Here is a 12453-nt window from a genome sequence, read left to right on the forward strand (position 1 = left end):
AGATAGGAGATACAAAGGCTGTGGTCCAGAGTCCAAGGCTTTGACGAGGTCAAGTGGTCAAGAACGTAAAAGGATGTCGATTTGACCTGGCACTGCAACTTTCGTGTAGAGTTTGGGGAGAGTGTTGGGGGAAAAGCCAGATCATAGTACATTATGTAGAGCATGTGATGGGAGAAAATTTGGTTGTATAAAGGACAAAATAATGACGGAGGCTTAGTGTCAAAACTTGGTGTGTGTTTAAAGACAAAGATATGAGCATATTTGAATTCTTAAGAGCCAGGATAGAGAAGAAGCTTGGTGATTTAGACTATTATATATAAAACAGATAACCAACAAGGACCTAGTGGGAACTATACTCAAGGAACTACATCAATATTCTGTAATAACATGTTGGGGAATAGAATGTTTTATATATATGTATGTATAACTGAATCAGTGTGCTATACTCCTAAAGTAACACGATACTGTAAAACAACTATATGTCAATTAAAAAATATTTTTTGCTAAAAAAAAAAAAGGAAAAAAGGAAGTCTGGTGACTCAGGAGAAAAAGGGAGGAAGATTCATAGGGAACATACCATTCTCCCAGGAAGTAGAAGGATGAAGAAAACAGACGAAACTAGCAAATTGGGCTTGATGATGAAAAAGTCCTGTGGCTTTAAGAGAAATATCCATACAATAGTAGGGTGGGTGGGTGTGTGTGTGTGAACAAAGACAAATTTCACAAGTATAACAGCTGAAATTCAGTAATGGCTATGGAGGCAGGGTTGTGCATGGAAAAGGCTGTGGACTGTGAGGCAGGGTGAGAAGGGCTTCTCTGTTTTCTAGTTCTGTTAGCTTAAGCCATCATTTGATTTCAGCCTCAGTGTTCCTGGCTGTTAAATGGGGCTGACAAAGTCCACTTGAAGTCTTTCGCTTAATAACATGTCCCAAAGCACAGAAACTGGTTCACAAAAAAAACTCACTAAATGTTAGCTTAATGTTATCTAAATCTAAAACAATACACTGTCGCTTAATGGGGGAAAAAAATGGTTTAAAATCAAAGTGAAAAAAGAGACATCTCCCTTTGGCTGAAGCCAACCAGAAAACTAAGAGAAAGAAAGGAGCAGGTTAGGCAATCAGTGGTCAGAGGTGAGCCCCTTGGAGCAGAGAGCAGGATGGAGGAAGCTGAGGAGCAGACGGGGAAAAACCAAGTAGGGAACAGTGATGCGGAATGCACGTGTCAGCACACTGGCAGAAAACAAAATTTGATTCGGTAATGTTGTTGTTGTTCAGTCGCTCAGCCGTGTCCGACTCTTTGCAACCCCAAGGACTGCAGCACGCCAGGCTTCCCTGTCCTTCACTATATCCCTGATATAAAAAGTGTTTAACAATCCTTGGAGGACTTTTTACTGTAAATCTAAGTTCATAAAATTTGAGAGAATAAAATTCAGGGTCCCAACTTTTAGATTTATTTTGAGTTTTCTCATAATTATTCAACATTTTAATAAATAGAAATGTCACCATAACTTCTTGAAAATGAACATTTAGTTCCCTGTATTATTACATATATACATGTATATACAGGCTTCCCTGGTGGCTCAGTAGTAAAGAACCTACCTGCAGTGCAAGAGACACGAGAGACGCAGGTTCAATCCTTGGGTCAGGAAAATCCCCTGGAGGAGGAATTGGCAACCCACTTCAGTATTCTTGCTGGGAAATCCCATGGACAGAGGAGTCTGGCGGGCTACAGTCCATGGGGTCACCAAGAATCAGACACGACTAAGCAACTGAGCACACACATAGGCAAACATATTTATACAAGGAAAAAGAGGGATTCAACCTAAACTCACCACACTGTTACCAGAAGGGTACTAGTCAGAGCTCTAACAACATTGTGGGGTCAGGGGAAATGGTAGGGACAAAACAAGAGATTATAAGAATCAATTACATTAGCTACATTAGCAACAACCTCAGATTTTCAGCAAGATCTTGAATCTTTTTTTTTTTTTTAAGATCTTCAATCTTGAAAAATTAAGACATGTTCTAATGCTGAGAAACCACTACTCCAACTGTCTCAATTACCTTAGCTTTATCTTTCAAATCAGGGGATTTGATATCATCTCTGAGGTACTTTAGCAAATTTGAGAAATGTAAAAACAATTATTAAGTCAGAGCCAAAAAAAAACCAACAACTTATAAATTTATAATACAAAGCACTGACTAGCCCTAAGGCATAACGGTGCCACTGTATCCAGTTTCCATTTATCTGCTGAACTGAGACACTCTAGGGCTTTGGTATTCTTCCTGGACTTTTCTGGCTCAGAACACATGTATATCTCCTCTACAGTTAAGTAGCAGCAATCCCCCTGATGACATAAATAAAGAACCTGAGAAGATCTAGGTAGGTGTCATTTCCCAACTACTAAAGCAAAGTGTTTAAAATATGCTACAGGAATATAAGGGATGCGCTGCAGTGACTAAATAATTCTGAAAAGCAGGAAATTAAGGGCTTCATATTCTTCTTCTCTCCTTCACCAGGGGATCAAACATTCCCTTTAGTGCTCCTAAGAATCTTCTAATCCCTCCATCTTCCCCTCTCCTAAAGAGCCTTCCCAACACACACACACACACACACACACACACGCACGCACATATTTTCCTACAGATTCTCTAGCCAATGTAAGTAAGGGCGCTGCTATCCTAGGAATGTCTCCAGGGTTCACCAGACCCTGTCAAACTCTGACCTTCATAAAATCAAATCATTATTCCTATCTAATCAGCCCAGTGTGGATAAAGTGCTGTAACATACAGCCTGTCTATACAAGCACTGAGTCACTTAAATAAAAAGCAATATGTTTCGCTTCTTCAGCTATATAAATATAGACTTGTATATATAAAAACAAGCATCATCCCACATCCACATATATATGGCATGGGCATGTGAGAAGGATCGATGATGTTTATAAATGTCTATATGTATTTATATAGAGATATACATAGGCTCCCAAGCAAAATGTTCCTTGTTTTTAAATTCTCTGATTTTGGTTGGTAACAGTTATTTCTTGTTAACCACATAGTAAATATGAGACTATCACATTCTGTAAACCATGAAAGGCTGATTGAGTTACATTTTCCCCCCTGCAAATCATATTCTGTGAATTTATAAAGGGAGACACAAGTTTTGAACAGAGACACACTGCTTTAGTTTTAAGTAAAGAATTGGTTAAAGAAAATCTGATCATACAGAAAAAGCAACAGGGAGGTTCCCTGGTGCCTCAGCGGTAAAGAATCCGCCCGACAATGAAGGAGACACAGGTTCCATCTCCAGGTCAGGAAGATCCTCTGGAGAAGGAAAGGGCAACCCACTCTTGCCTGGAAAGTCCCATGGACGGAGGCGCCTGGAGGGCTACAGTCCACAGTCACAAAAGAGTCGGACACAACTTAGTGACTAAATAACAACTGTTAAGAACAGTAACAGAAGCAAGCCTGCCATTTATTAGATCCAAAATCAAACATAATTTTTGGAGATTGCTCTGAGTTGTATTCCTACTACTAATTAACCAAAAAATTCATGTAAAAAAGATTTCACTCTGAAATCACTGTGCTCCTTAAGCGACTATAGAGTTGTGGCATTTCTTCATTCAGTCTGTCCTTCATAATCCCAAGTCTAATAATCCAGTTTGGGAAATATCTAGGCTTTGGTATCCTTTTCTTTGCTCACATTTCTTCTTTGGCTTCTGCACTATCTCACAGCGACAAGGCAGAGAGGGTCAGAAAAACTGGTGACATTTCTACCAGTCAGCCTTGCTCTGAACTAGGAATTCTGCAAGCAAGTTTCTTTGGAGAAATTGAAACAGCTGGTTAACAATTTTCCCCATGAAACAAAAATAAATGGAATGATCATTTCCTAACAATAGGGTATAACGTCATGCAGAAATTATGACAAATCAGATTCAAGCAGGAGAGGGAATATTTTTAGTATGGAAATAACTTTCTTGAAACAGTTACAGTAATAAAGAAATAATGAACTTAACTCATTACCTTAAAAGCATGTTATGTAAATGTTATCTCTCAACTTCTAGTAAAGAATAACACTTTGATTTACATTTCGTGCACTGCAATGACCTTAAATATAGCTGCCAATAAGCCTCTTTACTGCTTTGCCCGACATCAAGAGCAAACAGCACATGTTAAGTCAAATTTCGTAACATAATACATCCTTTTCTCCCACGTGTCTTCTTCTCCAAGAAAATCACACCAGGACCACATGCTTGCTCTCATCTGCACTTTATCTGTCCAGCCTCCCCACTGAAAGTTCAGTGATGAAGGCCATGTGCCTTTTGCTAAGCCATCCACCACTGCCCCCATAGATATAGGTTATTTGAAGAACTCTCTTGCCCTTTATTGTCACACAATAAAGTGTAACGTTCATAGCACTTATGAGACACAATAAGGTTTAGGACAATAAACATGGAGATAGAAAATTTTTTTAAAAAAGATAAGAGGCATCAAGAGATTGTCATCTTCCAAAGTCGTCTTTTTATAGGAAGTTTCTAGAAGGCTAACTAGTGGATGCCTGCTGCCTTCCTGAACCAACACTTATCTGCAGTTCTCTGGTGTAGACTGAAGAGGCACATGAGAACAGCCAAGTGAACACGGCACACCCCCAGGGCTGACAGCAAAGGGACAAGGTCGGGTTTAGAGCCTAGACGTGCAGAGGACGAGCAGAGAGGAGAGGGCATCAGCAGGCTGATTTCAGGACCGCAGGAAGACACCTAGACCTGCAAACGGCAGAGTCAAGTCAGCGTGACGACGTCAGGAACAGGAAGGGCTGAGTCCCTTCTTCCTCTACTACCGTCCCCGTCTTCCTCCAGCGCCTCTCACTGGCAGAAGCTGATGTGAACAAACAGCTGGAAAAGAATCAGTGCGTTCCCTATCCGTCCAGTGGTTGGTTAAGACTTCTCCCTCCAATGCAGGGTGTACAGGTTCCATCCCCGGTCAGGAAACTAAGATACCACATGCCTCCTGGCCAAAAAAACCCCGAAGATAAAACAGAAGCAATATTGTAACAAAATCAATAAAGACTTTAACAATGATCCACATTAAAAAAAAAAAATAAGAATCAGTGTCGTTTGCCCCAGCATCAAAAGAATTATAGAGGGTAGCTAGGTTTAGAGTTTGCTAAAGTCCAATCTATGTTTTTTTTAAAAAGTGTCATGAGGGCAAAAAAAAAATCTACAGATTAAAATATAAGTAGATAAGCTCTCATGATTCACAGCAAAATCAGACTTTGAAAATCATTTCACTCTACAAAAGCTATAAGTAAATTTTAGAAAATATTACCTTTGACGGTTATATAAAATAGAGTAGCTATTAGGTATAAAATAGATGCTAAGACAAAGGATTCAGGAAGTATGTATTAATAAAAGTAGATAAGAAACATCATAAGAAAAGTAAAGAGGTGCTGATAAAATTAATATCTGCACAGAATGGTAGAAAATATGTCAGTACGTAGACAACAAATTTGAAAAGTTCTCTTAGAAAAGAAAGGAAAAGAATGAAGAGATCATAATATTGAAAGAAGGAGTAATGAAGATCAGAGATGGAAATATAACCTATAATGAACACACAGCCATCATGAATCATTAAGCATGAAGACGACAAACATCATTTTGGTGGAAGGATTTAACACATCTTTCCAGGGCCACAAGGGACCCAGTCAAGTAAAAACAAGATTTAAATTAAAACACACTATAGAGAATGTCTCATTTTCAAATATGCACTGAAAAATTCACAAAATCATCATTTATTAAGACACAAAGGAATGTAGTAAATTTTAAGGAGCAGAAATTATACCATATCTTTCCTGATCAAACTGAAATAAACCCAGAAATCAGTTATGAGCATTTTAAGGGGGAAAGACAATAATCTCACAGAAATGTAAATGGTACTCCAAACTAGTTCTTGTATTAAAATGGAAGCAAAAATAATAAGAACTATTCAGAAATTATTAACAAGAATATTACATATCAACAAAACATATGGGATGCAGCCAAACTTATAGTCTGACACAGATTTACAATCTAGAGCAAAAGTGGCCCAAGAAAATAAAACAAAATAATAAAGTTTAAAAATATATTAATTAACTAAAAAACAAAAGCTAAATAAATTAGAAATTATCAATTATGAAACCCACAAAAGTAAAAATATGAAAATAAGATTATATAACAATAAGCAAAACTGTAATCTATAGTTGCATACACATTTAAAATTGTGACTCCGTGTGTGTACATAAAGAATACCAGGCAATACAATCCAGTGTTATAATGGTTAACTATTAAAAGAAAATATTTATTTTCACCTTTTTATTTTTCAGTATTTGGAAACTGTTCTACAGTGTACATGTATCTCCTTTTAAAAACATGTTTTCATTTTTGAAAAAACAGCCTCAGGCGAGAGAGTTTTTCTGTGATATTCAGGCCAAAGAAAATTTTGGTTCACTTAAATTTAAAATGACAAATAACAGTCAATATTTCAACTTTTGTAGGACCATAGCTACGGTCAATTATTTGCATGAAGCTTCTGAAAGTACACTTAAAATAGTCTACTGAAAACTGAAAATGCAACACTGAAATGAATCTTCATAATATTCACTTTAATAATTTTAATGATTACACAGAAAAGATTAGGTATGTTATTCTGCTGTCTCTTCATATTGAAAAGATGTAACTGAAGTTCCAGGACATCAAATTGACTGTATTAAAAAAATATATATATATCAATTCACTTGGTAAAGTATGGAGAACTGGCATATTTTCTACTGGATCATGTCCTATTAGTCAAAAGCGTTTTTCTGCAAGAATCAGAGATATATTGCTACTATTTGGTATTTATCGATAACTACCTGGAGCAATAATAAAATCAAATCTTATATCTATGCTGTGGAATAGTCTTCAAGATGCTTTTACATATTTTATCTAAGTTGAGTTTTCTGAAACAAAAACAACTATAAGTTAAATTGGGCAAAAGCAGAATAACATTTTCTTTCACCATTTTGCTTGCAATTGTCTCGCATGTGAAATAAGAGGTTCTGCTAATTACTTGTAGATTTTCCTCAAATGAGCTTTTCGTGGTCAAGAAGACGTATTATCGATTAGAAGAAATCTGCAGAAAATGGAAAGGCAAGCCCCCTTTACCATTACAAAAATAAAAGCCCACTGATGAGGGACCATCATGGAGACTGTGCTAACCACCCCCGAGGGTAGATCTGGCTCTCAGCTGGATTTCATAGACCCCAAGCACTACCATGCTGGTCATTTGGCAACTATTAGGCCAGAGAATAATTTCCCATCTGGTGTGCTGCTCAGAGGACCCCATTCAAGGACTGGGCTCTAAAAGTTTAAGAATAAAAAGTAACCAAAGAACTGTGAACAATGGTCAATTATCTAATTAACATTTCAAAAGACAGTGATAAAAAGGAATAATTCTCCGAGGCCCACAACTCAAATGAACAGCTGTGTGTGACAAGATCAGTTAATTAAGGCTTCAGAACTTTCTCAGCCCACCTCCTTTCACCTTTCCCTGTCCCTTCCTTCTCCCCTCTGCCTAGGTCTCCCGCCCCTCTGCCTGCCTACTCTTAAGCCTGTGTCTGTCTTCACCTTTCTTCTAGGTGTCTTGCCACACTTCTCCCCAACCCTTCTCACTCCCACTCTCCTTACTTCTCCATAGATCCAGCTTTCAAAACAATCATGGCAGATTTAGGTATAGGTTTAAATATCTCCTGTGTTTTCTGAATAAAGTTTTCTGTGTCCTTATCAATTCCAAACCGAGTTATTTTACATTTTCAACCTCTGCTTAAAAAAAAAAAAAAAAGCAAAATCACTTAATTAAAAGACATTGCCGTTTACTTCCATGTAACCTCTGATTGATTTTTTTCTGAGGGTCAGTGACCCTCTATAAAGAAAAATATCCCTCTACCCACACTGGAGAAATACCACATTCTAAATTAAAGACCAAGTAGGTGAAACTCCTAATTCTTCAATTTTACTCTGCTTTTTAATAAGAGGGAAAAGTAAATTTGAGGGCCTTATTTATGGCAGAAATCTGAAATGCATTAACTCACTTAATCTCCAATACAACCCTGCAAAATACATATAATTAACCCTATTTTATAGATTAGAAAATTAGGCATGGTGAAGTTAAATAACTTCATTAAATAGTGAAGAATTGAGTTTCAAACCAGCTGTCTTTGGCACCAGAGGCCAACAAGGCCCCTACCCTCTGCTACCTCCCTATTAAAATACGTGATCAAAAAGTCTAAACCCAGTTAGATTAACAATGAGCCAGACCACTGGCCCAGAGCTTGTATATGCAGTAAACAGTCCTCATTTATACAGAGATGGAATCACTCCGTTCATTCCTGCTTCACCCCAGGTGTGGAACCTACAGTCTGTGTGAGCCGTTCTCCACGAAGAGGCTGACCCCGGTTTTACGGAGGAAGAACAAAGAAAGAAATGAGACAAGAGAAACTGAGCGGGTAGTCACCAGCACTGCTAAGTGCAAACTCGCTCCCCTGTCAAGACTCTTAACGGCCCCTGTCACAGGCTGTTTTCTGGATCTTGGCGTGAACATCACGGAGCCTTCGTAACATCACGACAGACACCTCAGTCAACCAGGCACCACGTGTGTCCTCAGGAGCCTGGCCCGATCTTCCTATCTTCTGAGTTCCAGTGGACTCAACAGTGTGTACACAGAACCACAAAGAGGAGAGAAACACGCCTCACTTCAGGACACACAAACAAAAAATTCACCATCTTGCACACATCACACCTGTCTGCCTGGCTGAGCGTAAAGGCTGCTCTGCCTTCTCTTGCTTGGAGCTCATTTCACCTCCAACACAGTGCAGGGCAGGATCAGCCTTGGATAATTCTTTGTCCATGGAAGACTCAAGGGACTGTTCTATTCTATACAGGGTCTAAGGGGTCTTTCAATCTGGGAGTTGGGGATTGACATATACACACTACTCTATTTAAAATAAACAACAAACAAGGACCTACTGTGTAGCACAGGGAGCACTGCTCAATGTTCTGTACTAACCTAAATGGGGAAAGAATTTGAAAAAAACAGATACATATATGTATAACTGAATCATTTTCCTATACAACCTGAAACTAACACAACGTTGTTAATCAACTAAAATATAAAATTAAAAATCTCTGAAGCAAGCCTGGGAAAAGTTTAAAGTGAAGTCGCTCAGTCGTGTCCGACTCTTTGCGACCCCATGGACTGTAGCCTACCAGGCTCCTCTGTCCATGGAATTTTCCAGGCAAGAATACTGGAGTGGGTTGCCATTTCCTTCTCCAAAGCCTGGGAAAGGGCCTTGCAAATCTCTGAGCCCTTTTCACTGCTCTGAGTTGCTCGGAGGCTTTCAGAATAACTGTGAACAAAAGCCCAAGTCTGGGGCCAGACCTAACCCTCAAGTGGATGCTGCCAATTCTTCCCTGGCATGTGACTTAATCTTTGCTGGGCCCCTAAATCGTCTCGAGACTCTGAGAAACTATATGGACTCTCTCCTCCAAATATACAGATGGACATACAAATTTAGGGACCCCCCTTCCCTCCATGAACCCCCACACCAGAAGCCCTGCTCCAGACTCAATCCACCAATGTTGCTAGAATCAAACCCTCCCAGAGACTCAACAGACCTATTTCTTACTCCAGAAGCCAAGGCAACCTAGAATTCTGCAGACATGTTGTCCCATAAAAAACATGATGGAGGAAAGAAAGAGGTAAAGGGGAAAGGAGGTAAGCTTGGCATGTGCCCGCCTTGGCCTCCGAGGCTACAGGGTTGCAGCCCAGTGAGACCGGAGGATGCCTCCCTCCATCTCGACCCCTTAAGGTGGTGATGACCCCATAACCAACAGCACCTTCAGATGCACATCTGTAAAACTGCAGGGAGAGATTCACCACCATCCTGGTGGGTCACACAGGGGCTCCTCTAAATCAGATGAGCAAAGACAAGACAAACGCTAGCAGCAAAAGAGTCTGTACATACCTCCATCCTGTGATCAAGTCAAAACATGACTGTTTTTCCTCCAGAAAGAAAATCAGTCTTGTTCGTATGAATAGAAATGCATGACTCGAGAGAGTGGGAAATACTGAGGCAGCAGATATCAGGTTCACATTTCTGGTTTCTTCTGAAACTTAAACATTATCAACGGTTGGAATCCATCATCCTAGAGAGCTCGGGGGCAAATTCAACAAGATGATACTCCAAACACAGAGTGAATGAATGTAGGAGGGATTTTTTTTTCTCTAAATATCCAGGGTACCAGCAAATAAAAAGCACAATGCCACGATATCATAAAACAGTCAGGAAATGCAGAATAAGTGAATGAAATACAGAAGTTATTGCACAAGATGTATTTTTGGGCAGCAGAGGTAAATCCAACCTGAAAATCCTTGAACTTTTTACAACAACCTCCCTCAAGATTTCCCACTGCCAAGATAAAATTGGCAAGCAAGCAAACAAAACACCAGAAATGACAGCAAAAAAAATTGTATTTTTTATTATAAAAATGTTACGTATAGACACACCTCGGTGTAAACCAACAGTCCTGAGCCTGAACTAATTAAGCTCCTGCAGACCAGAGCCAATTTAGAAGAAAACATCAAGAAGTAAGAGCTAAGGTATTTGTTCCTGTTGGAAGGTAACCTTGAAACTATTTTGCTGGATCTTTAGAAATTCGTTCCAAAAAACCCAAAAGAGTATGACCATATGATTCCAAATAGCAGGGTAAGAGGGTTAGAGGTGAAAAATCTGTCACCGAAGACTGCACCTTCTCTGACCACCACAACTCCAGGAGCAAAGAAGTATTTCCTCTGTGATCTATAAAACGTGTGCCAGTCTGGGCACACCTGAAGAATAAATGCTTGGGGAAACGGCTATTAATAAGATTTTAGATATCTAATGTTTGGCAAGTAATTTGGTACAGGTAAGAAAAACAGTATCACTTTTTTAAAAGAGAAGAAATTTAAAACTTCATTCTCAAATTACTTCCACAAAGTTAGAACCATCACCACAACCCAATCCACTCAGATCTAGTTCTTAGCTTAGAAGCACTGCACAAAGTCAGTAAATCTGGAAATAAGCTGCAATTAGAACTTTGTTCATAACCAACAACTGTTCTTAAATGATTGGTGATTTTTAATCTTCCTAAGTCTGAGAAGTATAAGAACATTTTTTTTCCCCTAAATTGGGACATAACTGACTTGCAATATTATATTAGTTTCAGGTGTACAACATAATGATTCAATGTGTGTATATTGCAAAATGATCACCACAATAAGTCTAGTTAACATCTCACATAGCTACAATTTTTTTCTCTTGTGAGGAGAATTTTTAAGCTGCCTTTCAAATATACAATACAGTATTATTAACTATATGTTTCATGCCCAGCATTATCTATTTTTTAACTGGAAGTCTGTACCTTTGGACCACTTTCAACTTCACATTGGCCAAGATATAAAAGCAAAATTAAATATAAGTCACAAATGTGGATCTGTGCACATCCAATGATCAGAATCCACAGAAATTTAACAACAGATAAACTATTTAACAGAACCGGGCTGAAGCATTAGTGTCATTAAAGGAATACTGACAAAATTTCTCCAAAAATCACATTTCCTCATTACTGATTGACTTTAAATTCCAAAAAGAATCTGAAACAGCAATATGTTTTGTTGGTTGCGGTTTTCACTGTCTTTTCATTTTTTACAATTTTTTTTTTTTAGTTCTGATGCTCTTGTTGCAGTTAAAACCTCCTCCTTGAATATAAACAAAGAGAACTCTTTAGAAAGTAAGAGGCATTTGAAATGAAATGTCTAATTCTTTAGAGACTTTCAATTTTGTTACTGGTAAAATATTTAGCTCCCCAAGGACACGAGAAGAACCAGGAGTTTTGATTTTTCTCAATATCTCAGGACGAAACGGTTCCATCTTTCATTTTTTGCCATGACATTTCACTCTTCCTGAAATATAGTCTGAATCACTCTAATCGCTGACTTCTTTAGAGAGGAGAGAGGGAGGGCGGAAGAAGAGCAAATAAATGAGGCCCGGCCATGGCGTAACTTCTCAGTCCTCGCTATTACACCACCTAATCAAGTTAGTTATACCTCAGATTTCTTCTTTAAATAAAGGGAATAATATAGTTAGCCTTTACTGTTTTTTTTTTTTTTTAGATCAATTTGCAAGGCAATCTTACCTAGATTTACTTCCTGCTGAGCTAAAATCTCTGCAGGGACTCTGTGAGTAAAATTATCACTGACACCAGGAACAAAAAACACTAACAACTTTGCAATGGTTACAGTAACACGTTTCTCAAGGCAAGCAAATTGCCAACGTTTACTCTTGAATGGAGAGGAAGGAGAGGCTGTCCCTAGTGCAGGATGCTAGGAGGGCGTGGGACATGGT

General features: G+C 38.6%; 1 protein-coding gene across 11 annotated transcripts in view; it reads right to left on the reverse strand.

Annotated features, from left to right (window-relative positions):
• The window catches only part of TCF4 (transcription factor 4), a 385601-nt gene that overhangs the window by 311846 nt on the left and 61302 nt on the right, over window positions 1-12453 (reverse strand). The gene's annotated exons all lie outside the window — the stretch shown is intronic.

Source organism: Bos indicus x Bos taurus, chromosome 24, assembly GCF_003369695.1.
Source record: "Bos indicus x Bos taurus breed Angus x Brahman F1 hybrid chromosome 24, Bos_hybrid_MaternalHap_v2.0, whole genome shotgun sequence".
Classification (NCBI taxonomy): domain Eukaryota; kingdom Metazoa; phylum Chordata; class Mammalia; order Artiodactyla; family Bovidae; genus Bos; species Bos indicus x Bos taurus.